The sequence below is a fragment of the Gopherus flavomarginatus genome, chromosome 2 (assembly GCF_025201925.1).
Source record: "Gopherus flavomarginatus isolate rGopFla2 chromosome 2, rGopFla2.mat.asm, whole genome shotgun sequence".
NCBI classification, from domain to species: Eukaryota; Metazoa; Chordata; order Testudines; family Testudinidae; genus Gopherus; species Gopherus flavomarginatus.
In genome coordinates this window covers 214375810-214393875 of record NC_066618.1, presented here as the reverse complement: position 1 = coordinate 214393875, position 18066 = coordinate 214375810, and positions in this window count along the sequence as shown.

Sequence of the window (18066 nt, the reverse complement as noted above, 5' to 3'; positions counted from 1 at the left end):
AGGGCGGGCCTGGGTTCCCCCCAACCCACCATTACAGGAACATCTCCTGGGAGGAGAAGTCAGGCCCCTGTCAGGACAGGAGGCTGAACAGAGACTGTGGGAGTTCTCTCACCAACCTCCTTGCAGGCCTATGATGAAAAGGGCTCAGTAGACTGTAACCCTGGCCCTAGAGAGAGAAGGGCTACGTGGAGGGTCACAGTGAGCCACTGAGGCTAGAATAAACCACCTAGAAGCGCAGGACCCCCGGGAGCAAGGTCAGAGCTCTGCCGCACTACCTTAACTGTGAATTTCCATCCTTTCAAATATTTGGATTTCTTGTAAGTTGAGCTTGAACTCTGAAATTTCTGATTTACCTCTCTTGCATGGGAGGAGGGGGGTGTGTGTACGAAGGGTCTCTACAGAATTCAACAGTCAGTCCATAAAATATGTTATTTGCTTTCATCATGCAAGTCTTCACATAAACACGCTCTGCACTATGTGCTCCTGATTTAAACACATATACCCATCATAATGTGCATGCATAAATTCCCTTGACAGCAACAAAAATACCGACGTTTCTAAGATCAAATGTATTTTGTAGCCAGCTGAAGAATTCTAGAAACAACTACAACAACATGTCAGAGGCATGATTGTCATAAGATAAACTGTAGCTATGTGTAATGTCAAAAAAAAGAGGGAGAAATCACTATAGATTGCTTTAGAGACTAAAGGATTTTCAGTAACATTGGCAATCCAAAATTAATTTTTAGAAATGCTCTGAGACATAAGGAGTAATGTCTATTTTGTTCTGCAGGTACCAATTGTAGAATGCATACCCTGAGTATATCAGAACAAATGTGAATCCAAATAAATGTATATAGAAAACATTCCACATTCATATAGTATAAGTGTGGCAATTAGTGCCAGTAATTTTCAAGCTTCTTGGTGCATTTTTAATCTTATAACTATATGAATTATGATAAATATTGGGTGTAATCCTTCAATCAGAAGGAAAGTTGCCCTTTGAGGAAGTGCTTTCAGAGATTTCCCTGCCTGTATTAATAAAATGGTAAAGGCTGTAAAGTGCTCTAATTATGTTCTATGGTATATACTGTAACATGCAATGGAAATAACACTTCTTAGTGAGAATTTGATTCCTTACTAGATACTTTATATTACTGTTGACCATTGGTAGTTCAAAGAGTCTCCTGGGCTCTGTAGCTATGAAAACAAATCTTGATAGAAGAATGATAAATGCCACCACAGGCAGACAGCTGTGAAATATCATGGTATGTATTTATTTTTTTCCAGTCTGACAAGTACAACCCCAGAGTCCATCCAAATGACTTGCTAAATAGGCTCTCATTACTCAGAAAGTTTCCTCAGCATAGTCTCTGTCTGACATGAGGCATGGAAATTTGTCAGCTGAAGTAAAGGAGAAATTTATTCTTGAGGCAGAAATGGCTTGAAGTTTGGGGATGGTTTCTTCAGTGGCTGACAACTCCACACCTGAAGTAAAGGATACTCATAGTAGATGCCAAATATTGCTGCTAGCTCTTCTAGTACTGGAGCAGCTGTTGAGGTCAAATAATGGACACTTGGGGCCTGGTTTTCTTTATTTAGAGTTGTGATGCTCAGCACTTCTGAAAATCAAACCCATGAAGTTTTCTGTGGCTGACTTCAGGAAAAATCACTTAATCTTAAAGACTGTGAAAGAAGCCAAACCATGGGGGGGTGGCCCCAAAATGGACATTAAGTACATGAAGCCCACTAATGGCAGGATGAATTATCTTCCAATTCCGTCAGGTACCTGAAAATAATAACTAAAACTGGGTTACCAACCATATATCCTTGCCATAGTTAAAGAGAAACTATTTCATCCTAATACTAATGAACTATACCTTTTGATGAGTTGACATTTTAGGGGCATCCACATCTGTTTTTTGTTTTTAATTATGTCATATTCAGCCATGTGGTCTTACCTCATGAACTGTCCACTTCCTGATAAGCTCTATAGCTGATCTCAGCCAACAGAAGTGTTTTTAAATAGGTCCTGCAGAGAGCACAGCTTTCTGGTGAACAAGGCAGCTTGCCGAGGAACCAGTATCTGTTATCCTGAGCTGCTCAGGAGGCAGCAGATGAATTCAGTCCTGTGAAAAACAGAATAAAATCAGCAGACCTATGCCCAGTACCAGCCTCCTTGATTGAGTTCTGAATTCAGTTTGCTCTAAAAAATTCAGTTTGTCTCCAAACAGGTGAAAAATAAAGAAGCAGTGAATAGTTTGTCTTGCTGCTGCCCTTTGCAAAGCTCACAGCAGGGTATTTGTGGTCATTTATTTAATGGAATCACTTATTATGAGTAGCCTGCACAAGTGAGAAAAATATAAAAGATAGAATACAAATTTGACACTGAAACAGCACAACTCCCAGTGCTTGAATCGTTCTTCTCGTTTGTATTTCTAGGAGTTAAACGAGCAGGATATTGGTGGAAGTTAGGGAAAGAAAAAATTTACTCGTCAAAATTCTGGCTCACCAAAGTTATAGTTCAATCCAGAAAAATACAATAAATTAAAAAAAATAAAAATTAAAAGGTCTTTTGTTCCTCTCCCCTGCATGGTGCAGATTCTCACCCCAATCCTACTGTGTGTGCGTGTGTGTGTTTGTGCGTACATCATGGAGGTGTTACACAGACTCCACAGTCAAGGTTGAATGAAACTTCAACTTAAAAGCAGGGAAAACATCCCTTTGTTTAATATCCACCTTTGACACAACAAATGTTCATAGGACAACTGATTTTTTCTGTGCAATAGATTCAGTTGTCAATGAGTGGATGCCCCCTATGCCACTTCCCGGTGGTCCTGTCAGCAGCCACGTGCCTCAGCTTCCCCTTTCAAGGGGCTTCCTTCACTAATTCACAAACCTTTTTGCCTTTCACAGGCCTTATCTATCCCGTTACACAAGTGAACCATTTACTAACTTTTACAAATGAAATGTTTAAATATACTTTCCTTTTGAAACGTGACCCTAATTTTTGGCCCACTCCTTCATGTTCCTCTAGCTAAACAACCACAGCCCTCACAAACTCCAGACATCACTTGGGCATGCACGCTCTCTCTCTCTCTCTCTCTTTTACACACACACACACACACACACACACACACACACACACACACACACACACACACACACACACACACACACACACATACACACACACACACACTCTCTCATGCACTTTTGAAAATTTAAAATTAAGCATTTAGGATTTTAGATGAGTGGATGAGGCAAGGTGGAGAAGCAAAATCATGTTTGTCGGTTGCAACTATTGGCTAAGGACTTAATTAATGATTTATTAAAGGCAATGTTAATGGCATATGCAGTAGCATATCTATAGGGGTCGATTCAGCAAGGTTCTTAAGAACAGGCACATATTCAAACACATACAAAACTTTAAGCCCATTACTGAACCAGGACCATGCACTATTTAAATAAGAATAATCTTTGCTTTCACTCTCCTACATATTTCCTTCCCTGATTCCCATTTTCAGCTCATAGAAAAATCCCAGCTTTCTCTGTGTCTGTTCCTAGTGACGGATGCCCTTTCATATCAGTTTGTCTGACTACTTCAGAATGGGATCAGGCCAAAATATTCAGCACAGACATCGCTCTTCCCCCCTTCCCCATTTCACCTGTCTCACCTGGTTGAAACAGTAAGATAAACACCATATGAGGAAGCAAGGCAAATTGAATAGGACAGCAGTAGGTGAGATGAGGGTAAGATTGTGGGTATGGGCTTTTGTTAAATTAACTTTTATTAAGGTTTAAGGTTATGTTTTCAGTGCCAGTTTATGGTATGTTGTTTGCTAAAGAATGAGTCTCTGACAAACTGTGTAGCTGCTATAATAATCATTAATGATAAGCCACAAATGAAACAATACTTTATTAATCGTTTTCCCAAAGGTATCAAATTTAGTTCAACTGAATGCATGCCATATGTCTATTGATTTGTTTTTATTAAAAAAGGATTAGTATACATTGTACCAAAGCTCTATGGAAAACAAAGATTTGACTCAGCAGAGGTATTAGTAGTAATCAGCTCAATGTAATTACTTAAAGCAGCATTTAATATGCTTAGTCTTGAAATATTCATGATCATACTTGTCACGCTCTCTGGAGTGCTCATAGCTGTGAGTGCCAGTCTCCAGTCAGACTGTCAGAAAACAGGCACCCCAGACTGGTGGTATATTCTATAATCAGGTTTCACCACACCAGTAATAAGTGTGCACTCCTGGATTTCTACATTAGCCTTACCAAGGAGCCACAGACAGTCACTCCTAGGTTCTCCAGCCCCTCTTTTTACCACCCAGACAGACTGGACTTTATGATGAAAAGTTATTAAAATTCACCACACATCAGGTTACTCTCAGCCCCAAAGGGCCAGTCATTTGGATACTCTGGATCTCACACCAAAACCAAAGCAGATAGCCAATTCTTTGGAAAACTAAAGATTTATTCACTAAGAAAAGAAAGGAGTTGTTGAGATGTTAAAACAGGTCATGAAACATATGACTGGTACGTTAAACTTTTTAAGTCCAAATGAGAACAGAGATGGTGTAATCTATTTAATTCTCCATAAATCTCTCAGGGCTGCCCAAAAAGGTTTTGGAGACCCCTGTCTTGTATCTGGAATGGCCCTGACAGCATCCAAATGGATCAGAGATGCAGAATCGTTCCCAGGGTCCCTTTTTATAGTTGAAAACAGTCTGGCAAGTGTTTCCATCACCGCATGGATCTTGCTTTGTTGACTAAATGCAGACAAAATTGTGTGGATCTTCCATTGTCTTACATAATGACCAATGCTTTTAAGTTAATAACCTTCTCATTTAAAGTTCTAAGGCATCAGTCTCAGTTGCTGGGCCATTCAATTACAGAGACATACATAATACATTTAGATCCAGACAATTTCATTAGTTTTCATGAACAATGCAACATCACACAAACTCTTATCCTAACACATCTTTAATATAAGGTTAGGTACAAAAGATAGCAGTCACAGGAAGCACACAGGTGAAGATAATAACATTCTGATTACACTAGCTTTCATAGATTTAAAGCAAATGTAATTACTGGGCACATGCCATGTACATGTAACATCCCATTTTGCTCTGTTCTACCAAGTGAATTTGTACACTTAACACTTCCTTGAGGTTGGAACTTGAGCTGGCTAGCTGTCAGATACTAAAGAACAAGTCTCAGTATGTTTTCCTGCAACATTTAGGATATTGCTCATGAATTGCTTGTACAAGTACTTACGAGCAGGACAATTCAATGCCTTTGTACACTGCCACACTATGAAAGTGAGAAAATATTAAGTGGCCTTGCATAACGATCTGAACCAGCTTTTTCTTGTGCCAAACCTCTTAATTCCCTCTGAGGTTACACCATCCATATTCATGGGACCTCATCACTGACTAACTTTCTGGAAAACCAAGAACAATGCTCCTTCATGAGGACGTGTCTGACAGTTGAGACGTGAGGCATTTGTTTGCTATTCAGCTAGTTGTGAGCTGATGTAAATCATTATAGCTCCACTGAAGTCAAAGAAACCATACCAATTTATTCCAGCCGATGATCTGCCCCATATGTATTTTTCTTTTTAAAAAATAGTATGTAACAGACAGTGTGAAAGAACAGAAATAATGTGTTTTAAAATCTAGGTGTGTTGGAGCAACTCTCAGAGGTTGAGGGGCTTTGTGGTATTTCAGCACCATCACCAATGGACCCATATCCTTTCAGTTACTGGAAACAGTCATATGTTGCTCTGGTGGCCTCCATCTATTCAGTGGGGTGTAGCTACCTATAGAAGATAGGGAGAAGTGAGTAGGAGGTGGAGCTCCCTCCAGACTAACCATAAAACCTTCCCAAAAGTAAAGAGACGAGCATGTGTGATGTCTTGGGGCTTACTCAGGCCAATGGGGGTGTGACAAAGTGGGACTGTTCTTAATGTTTCCTCTTAATGCTGTATGCATTAAAAGTCTCCAGTGTGCATAAATGGCTGACAATCTGTCTCCTAGCAACAAATGGCTGGGGCCCTTCCTCCTTGCAAGGGGATGGCTAAAGGTGAACAAAGAAATCAGGTGACCTTCTGGCCCGGGAAAGAGACAGAGGCAAGAAAGGAGGGGATGGAGGGGATTTCAGTTTGGAGCTGGCTGGGGATGGAAAGTGAGGGCAGACAGGGTTGTCTGGCTCGCTGGGCCCCAGAATGGACCCAGCTGAGGGATCCCGTTCTCTGTACCTACAAGCTCTGTTTTAGACCGTGTTCCTGTCATCTAATAAAGCTCTGTTTTACTGGCTGGCTGAGAGTCACATCTGACTGCGAAGTTGGAGGTGCGTGCAGGACCCTCTGGCTTCCCCAGGACTCCACCTGGTGGACTCACTGTGGGAAGCGCATGGAGAGGCATATGCTGAATGCGCCAAGGTCAGACCCAGCAGGTGAAGCCGTGTGAGCTTCTTGCCCTGAAGACAGTCTGCTCCATGGAAGAGGAGGCTCCCCAAAGTCCTGACTGGCTTTATGGGGAGCAGTTCCAGAGCATCGCCCAGGGGACTCCGTGACAGGGGGTTCCATCACTGTCTGCCCGGTAACTCCGGGTGTCTCATGGCTTTGTCCAGGTCACACCAATTTATCACCTTTACCTAGTCTACGCCGTCCGGTTTCATACATGTTCTAGTAACATCATCATGATGTTCCCATTATGCCTCTGGCATTTAGGATAGTGATGAAGCTCCTCCACTCCTGTCTGTTTCTGGCAAGCCTTTCAATGGTTTCCCCAGCTGTGCCCCGGGTTTTTCAGCTCAGCTTCCACAGCTCTTCGACATGTTGATTTAGGACAGCCTCATTTTCACTTGTCTTCAGGTGTCCATCTTATTGCTACTCTGGTGATGGAATCATTTTCCATCTGAAGCACATGGCCAATCCATCTCCAACACCTCCTGACTGCTCTATGTCAATAGACCTTAGTTTGAGATTTTTCTGGGCCAAAAGATATGGAGGATTTTTCTGAGGCAGGAATGAAGACAATGTATGGAATGAAGATAGTTTGGACATGTCAGACTTTCTCATTCTCCAGTATTCTGCACTATAAAGCAATGTTGAAAGTACACAGCTCTGATCAATCTTGAGTTTGGTTTTGGTGTTGTATTTTGATGACTGTATTTAAGCTCTTGAAGGTGTTCCTGGCTTTATTGATTTTGTTCCAGATTTCCTGGCTTGTTCCACTGTCCTGGCTGATGGTGCTGCCCAAGTATATGAATGTTTCTACATTGGTGAGAAGATAATTCTCTATCCGTACTGATGATGGTAAGGCAATATTAAAGGGCATGATATCTGTCTTATTGTGGTTGATTTTCAGTCAAATTTGCTAGCTGAATGTGTTGAGTTGGTTTTTCTTGTATTTGGTGTTGGGTATGCGATAGGAGAGCGAGATCATCTGCAAAGTCCAGATCTTCAAGGGATAAGAAGAGTGCCCATTTAATGCCTCTTAGCATGTCTTCTGTTGTACGTCACATTACCGATTTGAGGGCAATGTTTAAGAGGATTGCAGACATGACACACCCCTGACATACTCCTGTTTTGACTTCAAAACTGAGCTCACTGTGATCAACACTGCATGTGAAGTTGAAATAGAAGGCTTTTGATAGCATTCACAGGACCAGCCTATGACGCATTCTGCGGGCATATGGAATCCCTCTCCATATAATCAACATAATCAAAAGGTTCTATTTTAACTTTACATGCAATGTTGATCATAGTGAGTTCAGTTTTGAAGTCCAGTAACCTCACACAAAGGGAATTCATAACTTCACATATAATGTTAACACATGCATTTTACAGTGCAGTTAATAACCAGCATATAATTAGCTTTCATCTGATACATCACAAGGCATATTTTGAACAAATATTATTGCAATAGTGTATAGGCTATGAATAGAAGGGTGCCTAGGTGTCATAGGGTGCTGCGTTCACCACTGGAGCACCTCCTTCTGGCCACAGCTGGGGATTACCTCTGCCAAGCCAACACCTTTTCCTGTGGTTGCACTCTGTCTCTCTATCTGTGTCTCGCTCTCTTGGGACTCAGCTGCTTTCACTTCATAGTTTGGTCCTCCTGTCAGATCACTGTAGGTCTCTCAGGATCCACTGCCCCTTAACAGTGCCATTTCCCCAGTGGCTGGTAGGGGAACCCAGGCCTGTCTTTAACACTGGGTTGCAGCCCAAGGACCGTACAACAAGCAGTCAAGGTCTCCACAGTCCTGAACCTTTGATGGCAGCCTTTGTCTTTCTGCACCCTCACCCCCAGTTGCTCTCATCTACTGGGCTTTATACAGGCCCCTCCTGTTCCTCTCCAGTTGGGCCTTGTCTCTAATTAGTTCTTGCTCCCTGGCTTCTCTTCCAGGTGCAACCCAGGTAGTTAATTGGCCTACCTGGCCACTGTGATCCCTTCAGGCCTTGTGTAGGGTGGACACTTTGTCACACCAGAGTCACAGTATGTCATCCTTGGTGGCAGTAGAGCGTGCATGCTCCCCCTTCACAATGGGAGTGCTGCGCCATCCCCAACTGAGGACCTTAATATGTGTAATTCCCATTTGAAGCCTTAATACATATAATCAGAACATGCTGGGCAGATTTTATTCCCCACTGCTGCGAAACTAGAATAATGCTATTAAAGTATTTCAGATTTACACTAGCATAATGGATCAAAATATGACCTATTGTTTCTTAAACTAAATCTATAATGAGACTTTTCAAGCTGCAGCTCATATCATATGTCTGGGAGCTACAAGTTGATTCTTAGAACTTATTCATGGAGAAACAACTATAGAGGGAATTCTCACCCTATGAACCTTATTTAATACAGACCAGATTCTGACACCCTTGCTTATGTTAAGCAGTATCATATTTCACCTATAGTTACAATTATTTCAGTGGGGCTTCTGATTCAATTAAGAATAAAGGTACAGGATAAAGGTGTCAGAATCGGGCCATAAATGTGCTAATGATTGGTTGGTATTGAATATAAAAAATGCTTTTTAAAATCTAAATCGAATGCTTTTAGGGATGATTTACTGGCAATGTGACTATGAAGGGCTTAAAGTTCCATAGCAGAATACAGCCAGTGAGCCACACTTTTTAAAAGTTTCTATCACATGTTAAAGGATACTTATGTTTCTTAATTAGTAATGAGAAGTCTATTTCCAGAACATATGTAGGAGTGGTCTGGTTATTTAGCAATTGTCATTTAGATTTACATCATCTGAGCTTAGATGTGCAATATTAGAAATTATTATTTTGTCAAGCCATAGCACTAGCTGTAGTTCCTTTTAATAGCACCTAGTTCCAGGAGCCAAGAATGTAGAACTTCTTACTTAAGCCCAAGTTACTGGTGTTTTGGAAATTACAAAGTCATCAGGAATACCAACGATTTTTTAAAAATATACTAAGGGACTATTAAACACCATAAAGACTGGCCAACGATATTACACTGCCAATCTGTGTAAGGAAATACATAAACAAAAGTAAGCTAGAACACTAATACTGATGGCATATTGGTTTCTCTGTTTTAGTTTATTCTAATTTATCATTGTAATCCTTTGGCTCTAGTTATTTCTCTCATTGGCTAGAAACGATATGCAAACATTCTGAACATCTGCAAGTTTTTAAAGCACATTGGCTCCAAGAGCTTTTAAATTTTTATTACTCCTCGTGACCAAGAGAACAACTCCTAAATGACATCCCCAAAGACCAGGAGTTGTGATAAACTGGAACATCACGTATTGGTTCAAACAACATCTGTACTATAGTGACTTACTGATTTCCCCAAACATCACAAGGGATGGCCTCAGATACAACCAATCCTCCTCCTCCTCGCTTCATAGAAATATTGAACCTGGTGAGGAATTCTGCCTTTTTTTTTTATATAGACTTCTTTATTGTCCTGCTTTATAAACTCTTTATTGCTGTCTAAAGTAGTAGCAGAAGGATCCAAAAAGGGAGCCTAGAAACCAAAGGAACACCACTGCAATCCACAAAGCCTGAGTTAGATGCCTACAGTCCCTATTCCATGAATAATGAGAGATAGGAGCCTTAGAATCCAATCCACAAATGTCTGCATGGTAGGCAAAGAGACACCTAAGATAGCTAATGGAAGATGGCAATGAAAGAGGTGTGTGCTAAGCCCCACCTCTCTCTCAGAGATAGACACCTATCTCTGTTTAGCAATCCAGAAATGGGAATGCCACACAGATGGTGGCTTAGGTGCCTAAGGCATTTCTTGCAGGATTGAGTCAGGTGCCTGCCTCGCTCCACACAAAAACCAGCCGAAGATAGTGGTGGCCATCTTTTTATACCTTTTGTCCCAGTGGCTGCAGCACTCACCCAGGATGTGGGAGACCTAGGTTCAAATCCCACCTCTTTACCAGAATTGGACAAAGGATTTTAATGGAAGTCTCCTACTTCTCAGGAGAAGGCTTCAACCACTGAACTACGAGCTATGGTGATGTTGAAGCAGTTCCTCTGTGTATAAATAATAAACGAGATATTTGAGCAGGGTGACAGGACCTGGGTCTCCCATCTCCCAAGTGGGTGCCCTAAACACTGAACTACGGAGTTATTCTTTCTTTCTCTGGCCCAGTAATTGTTCCTCTATGGATAAATACTTAAATAGGCACTGAGTGAAAGAAAGAAAGAAAGACAAGTTGACTAAAACCATCACTATGCAAAGAATCACCAAATTTAAAGATATTTAAACAACTTTGCTTAGATAATTTACTCAGTGATGTTTAGAGAAGACATAATCCCATTAGAGACTTTACTTTCAGCCTGGTTCCATGCAATGTTGTCCCAAGAACAGATTTCTTCCTAACATCAGGTTCATTATTTCATGGATCAGTTTCATGCCTGATAGGAAATAGAGCAGTAAGATCCTGCATCTGTATATCTGAGTATCAATCACATAAAATGAAGTAGAAGAAGAACAAATTCTTCTTTGCTTAAAGATCAAATATTTCCACACGCAACAGATAATGAGCCAGTGTCATTTTACAATAAGCATAAGCAGTGGGAAGCTCAGCTGAACACATAGATAGCTGTGGTAACCCGAGAAACTTGGATTTAAAAAATATCATTAAAAACTGAAAACTTGGAGATTATAAAACAACTTGAAGAGGATTGTCACAAAAGAGGGACTGAGCAAACTTTGAAAGGAGCAATATGATTGTAATAAAATATGTAAGAAGAAAGAGTATGCCTTATTTTGAACAAAGCAAAATTTTTATGTAGATGGCAACAAGAATTTCAAAGTCCTAGCATGGAAGTTAAAGAAGTCACAAAATTCAGAAACAAGTATTCAAGTGCTTAGTTTTACTCCTAGCTCAGTAAATGAAACCTTTGGAGTCTTTTAAATGGAAGTGCACAAATCTAACTCTTAGTTTAGTAAAAGTATGCTGGAATTATCCTTCTCTAATATTAAGGTACTAAAATGATAAGAAGAAAATACAAATAGTCTTGCAAAACATTACAGGATGGAAAAGTTATAAAACACTACAGAGTGGTCAATGTCCTGGTGAATATGTGCCAGAGAATTATTATTTTAAAATGAGCCACTGCTGCACCATGGATAGAGCAATATCACTATTATTATTACTTATCATGGTAAGGCCCAGGAACCCCATCCCAAGCCCAAGGTCCCATTGTGTTGGGCAAACACATAACAGAAAAGAGTTTCTGCCCCAGAGGGTTTACAATATAGGTGTCAGACAGAATGAGTCCATGGGGGTGGGGGAGAGAAAGACAAAGAAGGAGGGGGAAAGTAAGAAGCTGAGGTAACAAAATGAAGAGTTTCAGCAAGAAAGAGGTCTCAGGTCACACTAGCCTAACAGGGCCTGAATCAACATAGTGTTACTCTGCTTTTATGTGCGTATAACTCAGCGGGGACTCAGACTGTATATAGACTCATAGACTCATAGACTCTAGGACTGGAAGGGACCTCGAGAGGTCATCGAGTCCAGTCCCCTGCCCTCACGGCAGGACCAAATACTGTCTAGACCATCCCTAATAGACATTTATCTAACCTACTCTTAAATATCTCCAGAGATGGAGATTCCACAACTTCCCTAGGCAATCTATTCCAGTGTTTAACTACCCTGACAGTTAGGACTTTTTCCTAATGTCCAACCTAAATCTCCCTTGCTGCAGTTTAAGCCCATTGCTTCTTGTTCTATCATTGGAGGCTAAGGTGAACAAGTTTTCTCCCTCCTCCTGATGACACCCTTTTAGATACCTGAAAACTGCTATCATGTCCCCTCTCAGTCTTCTCTTTTCCAAACTAAACAAACCCAATTCCTTCAGCCTTCCTTCATAGGTCATGTTCTCAAGACCTTTAATCATTCTTGTTGCTCTTCTCTGGACCCTCTCCAATTTCTCCACATCTTTCTTGAAATGCGGTGCCCAGAACTGGACACAATACTCCAGTAGAGGCCTAACCAGCGCAGAGTAAAGCAGAAGAATGACTTCTCGTGTCTTGTTTACAACACACCTGTTAATGCATCCCAGAATCATGTTTGCTTTTTTTGCAACAGTATCACACTGTTGACTCATATTAAGCTTGTGGTCTACTATGACCCCTAGATCTCTTTCTGCCATACTCCTTCCTAGACAGTCTCTTCCCATTCTGTATGTGTGAAGCTGATTGTTCCTTCCTAGGTGGAGCACTTAGCATTTATCTTTATTGAATTTCATCCTGTTTACCTCAGACCATTTCTCCAATTTGTCCAGATCATTTTGAATTTTGACCCTGTCCTCCAAAGCAGTTGCAATCCCTCCCAGTTTGGTATCGTCCGCAAACTTAATAAGCGTACTTTCTATGCCAACATCTAAATCGTTGATGAAGTTATTGAACAGAACCGGTCCCAAAACAGACCCCTGCGGAACCCCACTTGTTATACCTTTCCAGCAGGATTGGGAGCCATTAACAACTACTCTCTGAGTACGGTTATCCAGCCAGTTATGCACCCACCTTATAGTAGCCCCATCTAAATTGTACTTTCCTAGTTTATCTATAAGAATATCATGCGAGACTGTATCAAATGCCTTACTAAAATCTAGGTATATCACATCCACCGCTTCTCCCTTATCCACAAGGCTCGTTATCCTATCAAAGAACACTATCAGATTAGTTTGACACGATTTGTTCTTTACAAATCCATGCTGGCTATTCCCTATCACCTTACCACCTTCCAAGTGTTTGCAGATGATTTCTTTGATTACCTGCTCCATTATCTTCCCTGGCACAGAAGTTAAACTAACTGGTCTGTAGTTTCCTGGGTTGTTTTTATTTCCCTTTTTATAGATGGGCACTATATTTGCCCCCTTCCAGTCTTCCGGAATCTCCCCCGTCTCCCATGATTTCCCAAAGATAATAGCTAGAGGCTCAGATACCTCTTCTATTAACTCCTTGAGTATTCTAGGATGCATTTCATCAGGCCCTGGTGACTTGCAGGCATCTAACTTTTCTAAGTGATTTTTTACTTGCTCTTTTCTTAATTTCTCTTCTAAACCTACCCTCTTCCCGTAAGCATTCACTATACTAGACATTCCTTCAGACTTCTCAGTGAAGACTGAAACGAAGAAGTCATTAAGCATCTCTGCCATTTCCAAGTCTCCCGTTACTGTTTCCCCCTCCTCATTGAGCAGTGGGCCTACCCTGTCCTTAGTCTTCCTCTTGCTTCTAATGTATTGATAAAAAGTCTTCTTGTTTCCCTTTATTCCCATAGCTAGTTTGAGTTCATTTTGTGCCTTTGCTTTTCTAATCTTACCTCTGCATTCCTGTGTTATTTGCCTATATTCATCCTTCGTGATCTGACCTAGTTTCCATTTTTTATATGACGCCTTTTTATTTTGTAGGTCACGCAAGATCTCAAGGGTAAGCCAAGGTGGTCTTTTGCCACATTTTCTATCTTTCCTAACCATCGGAATAACTTGCTTTTGGGCCCTTAATAGTGTCCCTTTGAAAAACTGCCAACTTTCCTCAGTTGTTTTTCCCCTCAGTCTTAATTCCCATGGGACCTTACCTATCAGCTCTCTGAGCTTACCAAAATCCGCCTTCCTGAAATCCATTGTCTCTATTCTGCTGTACTCCCTTCTACCCTTCCTTAGAATTGCAAATTCTATGATTTCATGATCACTTTCACCCAAGCTTCCTTCTACTTTCAAATTCTCAACAAGTTCCTCCCTATTTGTTAAAATCAAGTCTAGAACAGCTTCCCCCCAGTAGCTTTTTCAACTTTCTGAAATAAAAAGTTGTCTGCAATGCAGTCCAGGAACTTATTAGATAGTCTGTGCCCTGCGGTGTTATTTTCCCAACATATATCTGGATAGTTGAAGTCCCCCATCACCACCAAATCTTGGGCTTTGGATGATTTTGTTAGTTGTTTGAAAAAAGCCTCATCCACCTCTTCCACCTGATTAGGTGGCCTGTAGTAGACTCCCAGCACGACATCACCTGTGTTTTTTACCCCTTTTAGCCTAACCCAGAGACTCTCCACACTTCCGTCTCCTATGTCCATCTCCACCTCAGTCCAAGTGTGTACATTTTTAATATATAAGGCAACACCTCCTCCCTTTTTCCCCGTCTATCCTTCCTGAGCAAACTATACCCATCCACACCAACATTCCAGTCATGTGTATTATCCCACCAAGTTTCAGTAATGCCAATAATGTCATAGTTGTATTTATTTATTAGCACTTCCAGTTCTTCCTGCTTATTACCCATATTTCTTGCATTTGTATATAGGCATCTAAGATACTAGTTTGATCTTGCCTCCCAGCTTTGCCCTGACCCTCCTTCCTCTCTGCCTCTCTCTAACCATTGGAAATATCTTTATATATATATAATTTTCCACTGCTGTGTCTTCATTTATGAGTTCACGTTGTCATTCTCCTGCATCTCCTGCTCAGTTTCAGAATGTCAAGATTCTTGATGATGTTTCAAGTCAGATCCCAAGAATAAAAGTTACATTAGTTCAAATGATAGGCCCAACATTATTCAGCACCTGGAACTTAAACTGAAAAAAAAATGAATTACTACGGAATAAACTGAACTCTGATCTGAAAAATATGATCTAGGGAAATCTTAGTTTATTTATCTAGAACAAACATTGCCATCTCACATTCTGGGATCTGCTAAATCTCAGTCTTGTGGGTGGCACAATTTATAGCTTTATATCTTGATTACCTGCTCCAGCTTCCTAACTTAATATCAGGGGGTAACTGTGTTAGTCTGTATCCACAAAAACAATGAGAAGTCTGGTGGCATCTTAAAGACTAGCAGATTTATTTGGGCATAAGATTTCATGGGTATCTGAATAAGTGGATTTTTTACCCACGAAAGCTTATGCCCAAATAAATCTGTTAGTCTTTAAGGTGCTGCTGGACTCCTCATTGTTTCTGCCTAGCTTACTTACTTCATATACTAATACCATCAATCTTAAGCTTCAGTAGAGCAATTACATGCTAAAGATCAAACCTGCATACATTTTTGCTAATTGCCAAATGGCCTATAATTTAGTAACACCTATCAATGAGACCAGGATCTTCCATTATGGGTGAATTCAGAATGTCAATTAACAGGGGCATAGGAGGCTTGGACCCATCTGAAATATATTTGGAGTCTTGACAACTAAGTTCTATTAATATGTAAATTCTTGGAATAAGTGTCACAGAAAAATTTACTGGAAAAATTTACATGGAAAATGTCAACCAAGAGAAAAAAGTTTTAGAAGGTTTTGGGAGAATGAAGACATAGGAGTTATAATGGAAACTGATCTGCAATAGAAGTCATTACAGGCATAACCACTATCATAATAATGACCCAGGTTTACAGCTGTCTACACATATTGGTTGGTATCAGACAGGTAGGTTCTAGGATTTTATATTCAGGAAAATGCTGCATATACTTCCTACACAGGTTAAGCCTTTTGAAAGCTTTAATTACCACATCAAGTCAATCAGGAAGAGAGAAGGATGGCAGGTGTAAAGAATTAGATAACTGAAAGGAAAGGCATTCTTAAGGGAAAGAGTTTTATAATGAATCTACTTGCTAGTCTCCAGGAAGGGAGCATCTGGATACTTATGGAAATGAAACATATGGTAATGTATTTGTAAGAGAGTGAGATTTGCATTTTTAATATGCTGAGAAATATGGCAGTTTAAGCATACACTTTTTTCCAAATGTCTATAAATATTTATCAATGATAATATATGATATAAAACACAAATACATACTTGAATGAGCCAGTGATAAATATATAAGTAGTAGAGTGATACATTAAAACTCCATTATACCAGGGGAGTTTAAAAAGGTGGATCCCAATACAGAATGCTTTGTAAGGTTGTTTGTATGACTCAGAGGGACAGGTGATCAGGTTGGGATGATAGTCATGAATCTGTTCAGTTTAATTTGAGATGTATGGCTAAATTTTCCTACCCTACTTTAGAAATACATGAGAAATGTGGCATCATTTCTGTAACACACATGAGAGGATCTAAATCAGTCCTGCTCTTTGCCCCTTGAGCCCAGAACACATTTTAAGTTGCAGTAAGGCCACCCACAGCCAGGAAAGCTATTCAGCTTAGCTACAGAACCAGAGCAAAACATCTTTTCTACCCAGCCTAGACTGTAAGCAGCCCAGTCACCTTTGAGTGACAGAGTCTTTGGCCCAGATCCACGAGAGGACTTAGATACCTAACTTCCACGTCAGGCCTTAAGTCCAAAATCTAGGGGCCACTGAGATCTTTAACTGGAGCCTAAAATCTCTTAATGCCTAAATTTCCATGATTAAAGCTCCCAAAGTACCTAAGTTTTTGCATCTGCACATGTGCACAAGGCCTCAATTCTGATAACTGGTACTTATCTCATGCCAAACCCTGAGTGGGATCCACAGATCAGTAGGACAGAGATAGACTGCCTGAGTCCCCACTGAGTTACAAACACATAAAAGTAGAGTAACACCATGGTGATTCGGGCCCATTAGGCAAGTGTCAGCTGATACCTTCATCTCACTGCTAAACTCTCTTCATTTTATTACCTTGTCTTCTTACTTTCCCCCACTCCATTTGTCTTTTCTGTCTTCCTATCTGACACCTAGACTGTAATCTCTCCAGGCCAGGTACTGTGTTGTGTCTATGCAACACCCAGCACAATGGGACTCTGGTCTTGGGTTGGGGTTCCTGGGCATTACCATAATACATAATAATAGTGGTAATATTGCTCTGTCTGTGGAGTAATGCATAAGTGGCCCATTTTTAAATAATATTTCTCTGGCACCTATTCACTAAGACACTTACAGTTTTCATACAAGGGGAGATTAAAAAAGACTGGGATTGTTCATCTTAGAAAAGAGATAAATGGGGAGATATAAAATCATAAATGGAATGGAGAAAGTGAATAGAAAAGTGTCACCAAGCCAGGCTTCTCCCCAGCTCCAAAATATATGCTGTCATACCCAGTTTGTTGCAAGGAGGTTTGTTTTCTTAACAGAAGCCAGCAAACCAACAAAAACAGTCTTAACTCAGTTCTCAGTTTCTGGTTTCAGCTCCACCCCTCGCGGGCTTCTGGCAGATTTCCAGTTCTGACCAGCTCTGTTCCCTATGTGGGGCAGCAACCTCAGGGCTGTCTCTTTGAGGAACTGCACTCCTTGCTCCAGGAGATTCATCACAGAAATTAACTCTACTCCATTGTTGCTGTCCATCTCCAGCCACAGTCTGTCTCAATCAATCCCTCCTCCCCCCTAGTCAGCTCTTTGATGGCCCAGGTATAGCCCAGCCCTCTTTAATTGGCTGTATGGGACTTGCCTGCTCTGGTCCAGGGGAGCTGGACCTAGTCTACTCATATGGACCAGATACCTTGTGACGGGAAGTGTTATTTACCCCTTCACATACCATACAAGAACTAGGGTCACTCAAAGAAATTAATGGGCAGCAGGTTTAAAACAAGCAAAATAAAGTACTACTTCACATAATACACAGTAAACCTGTGG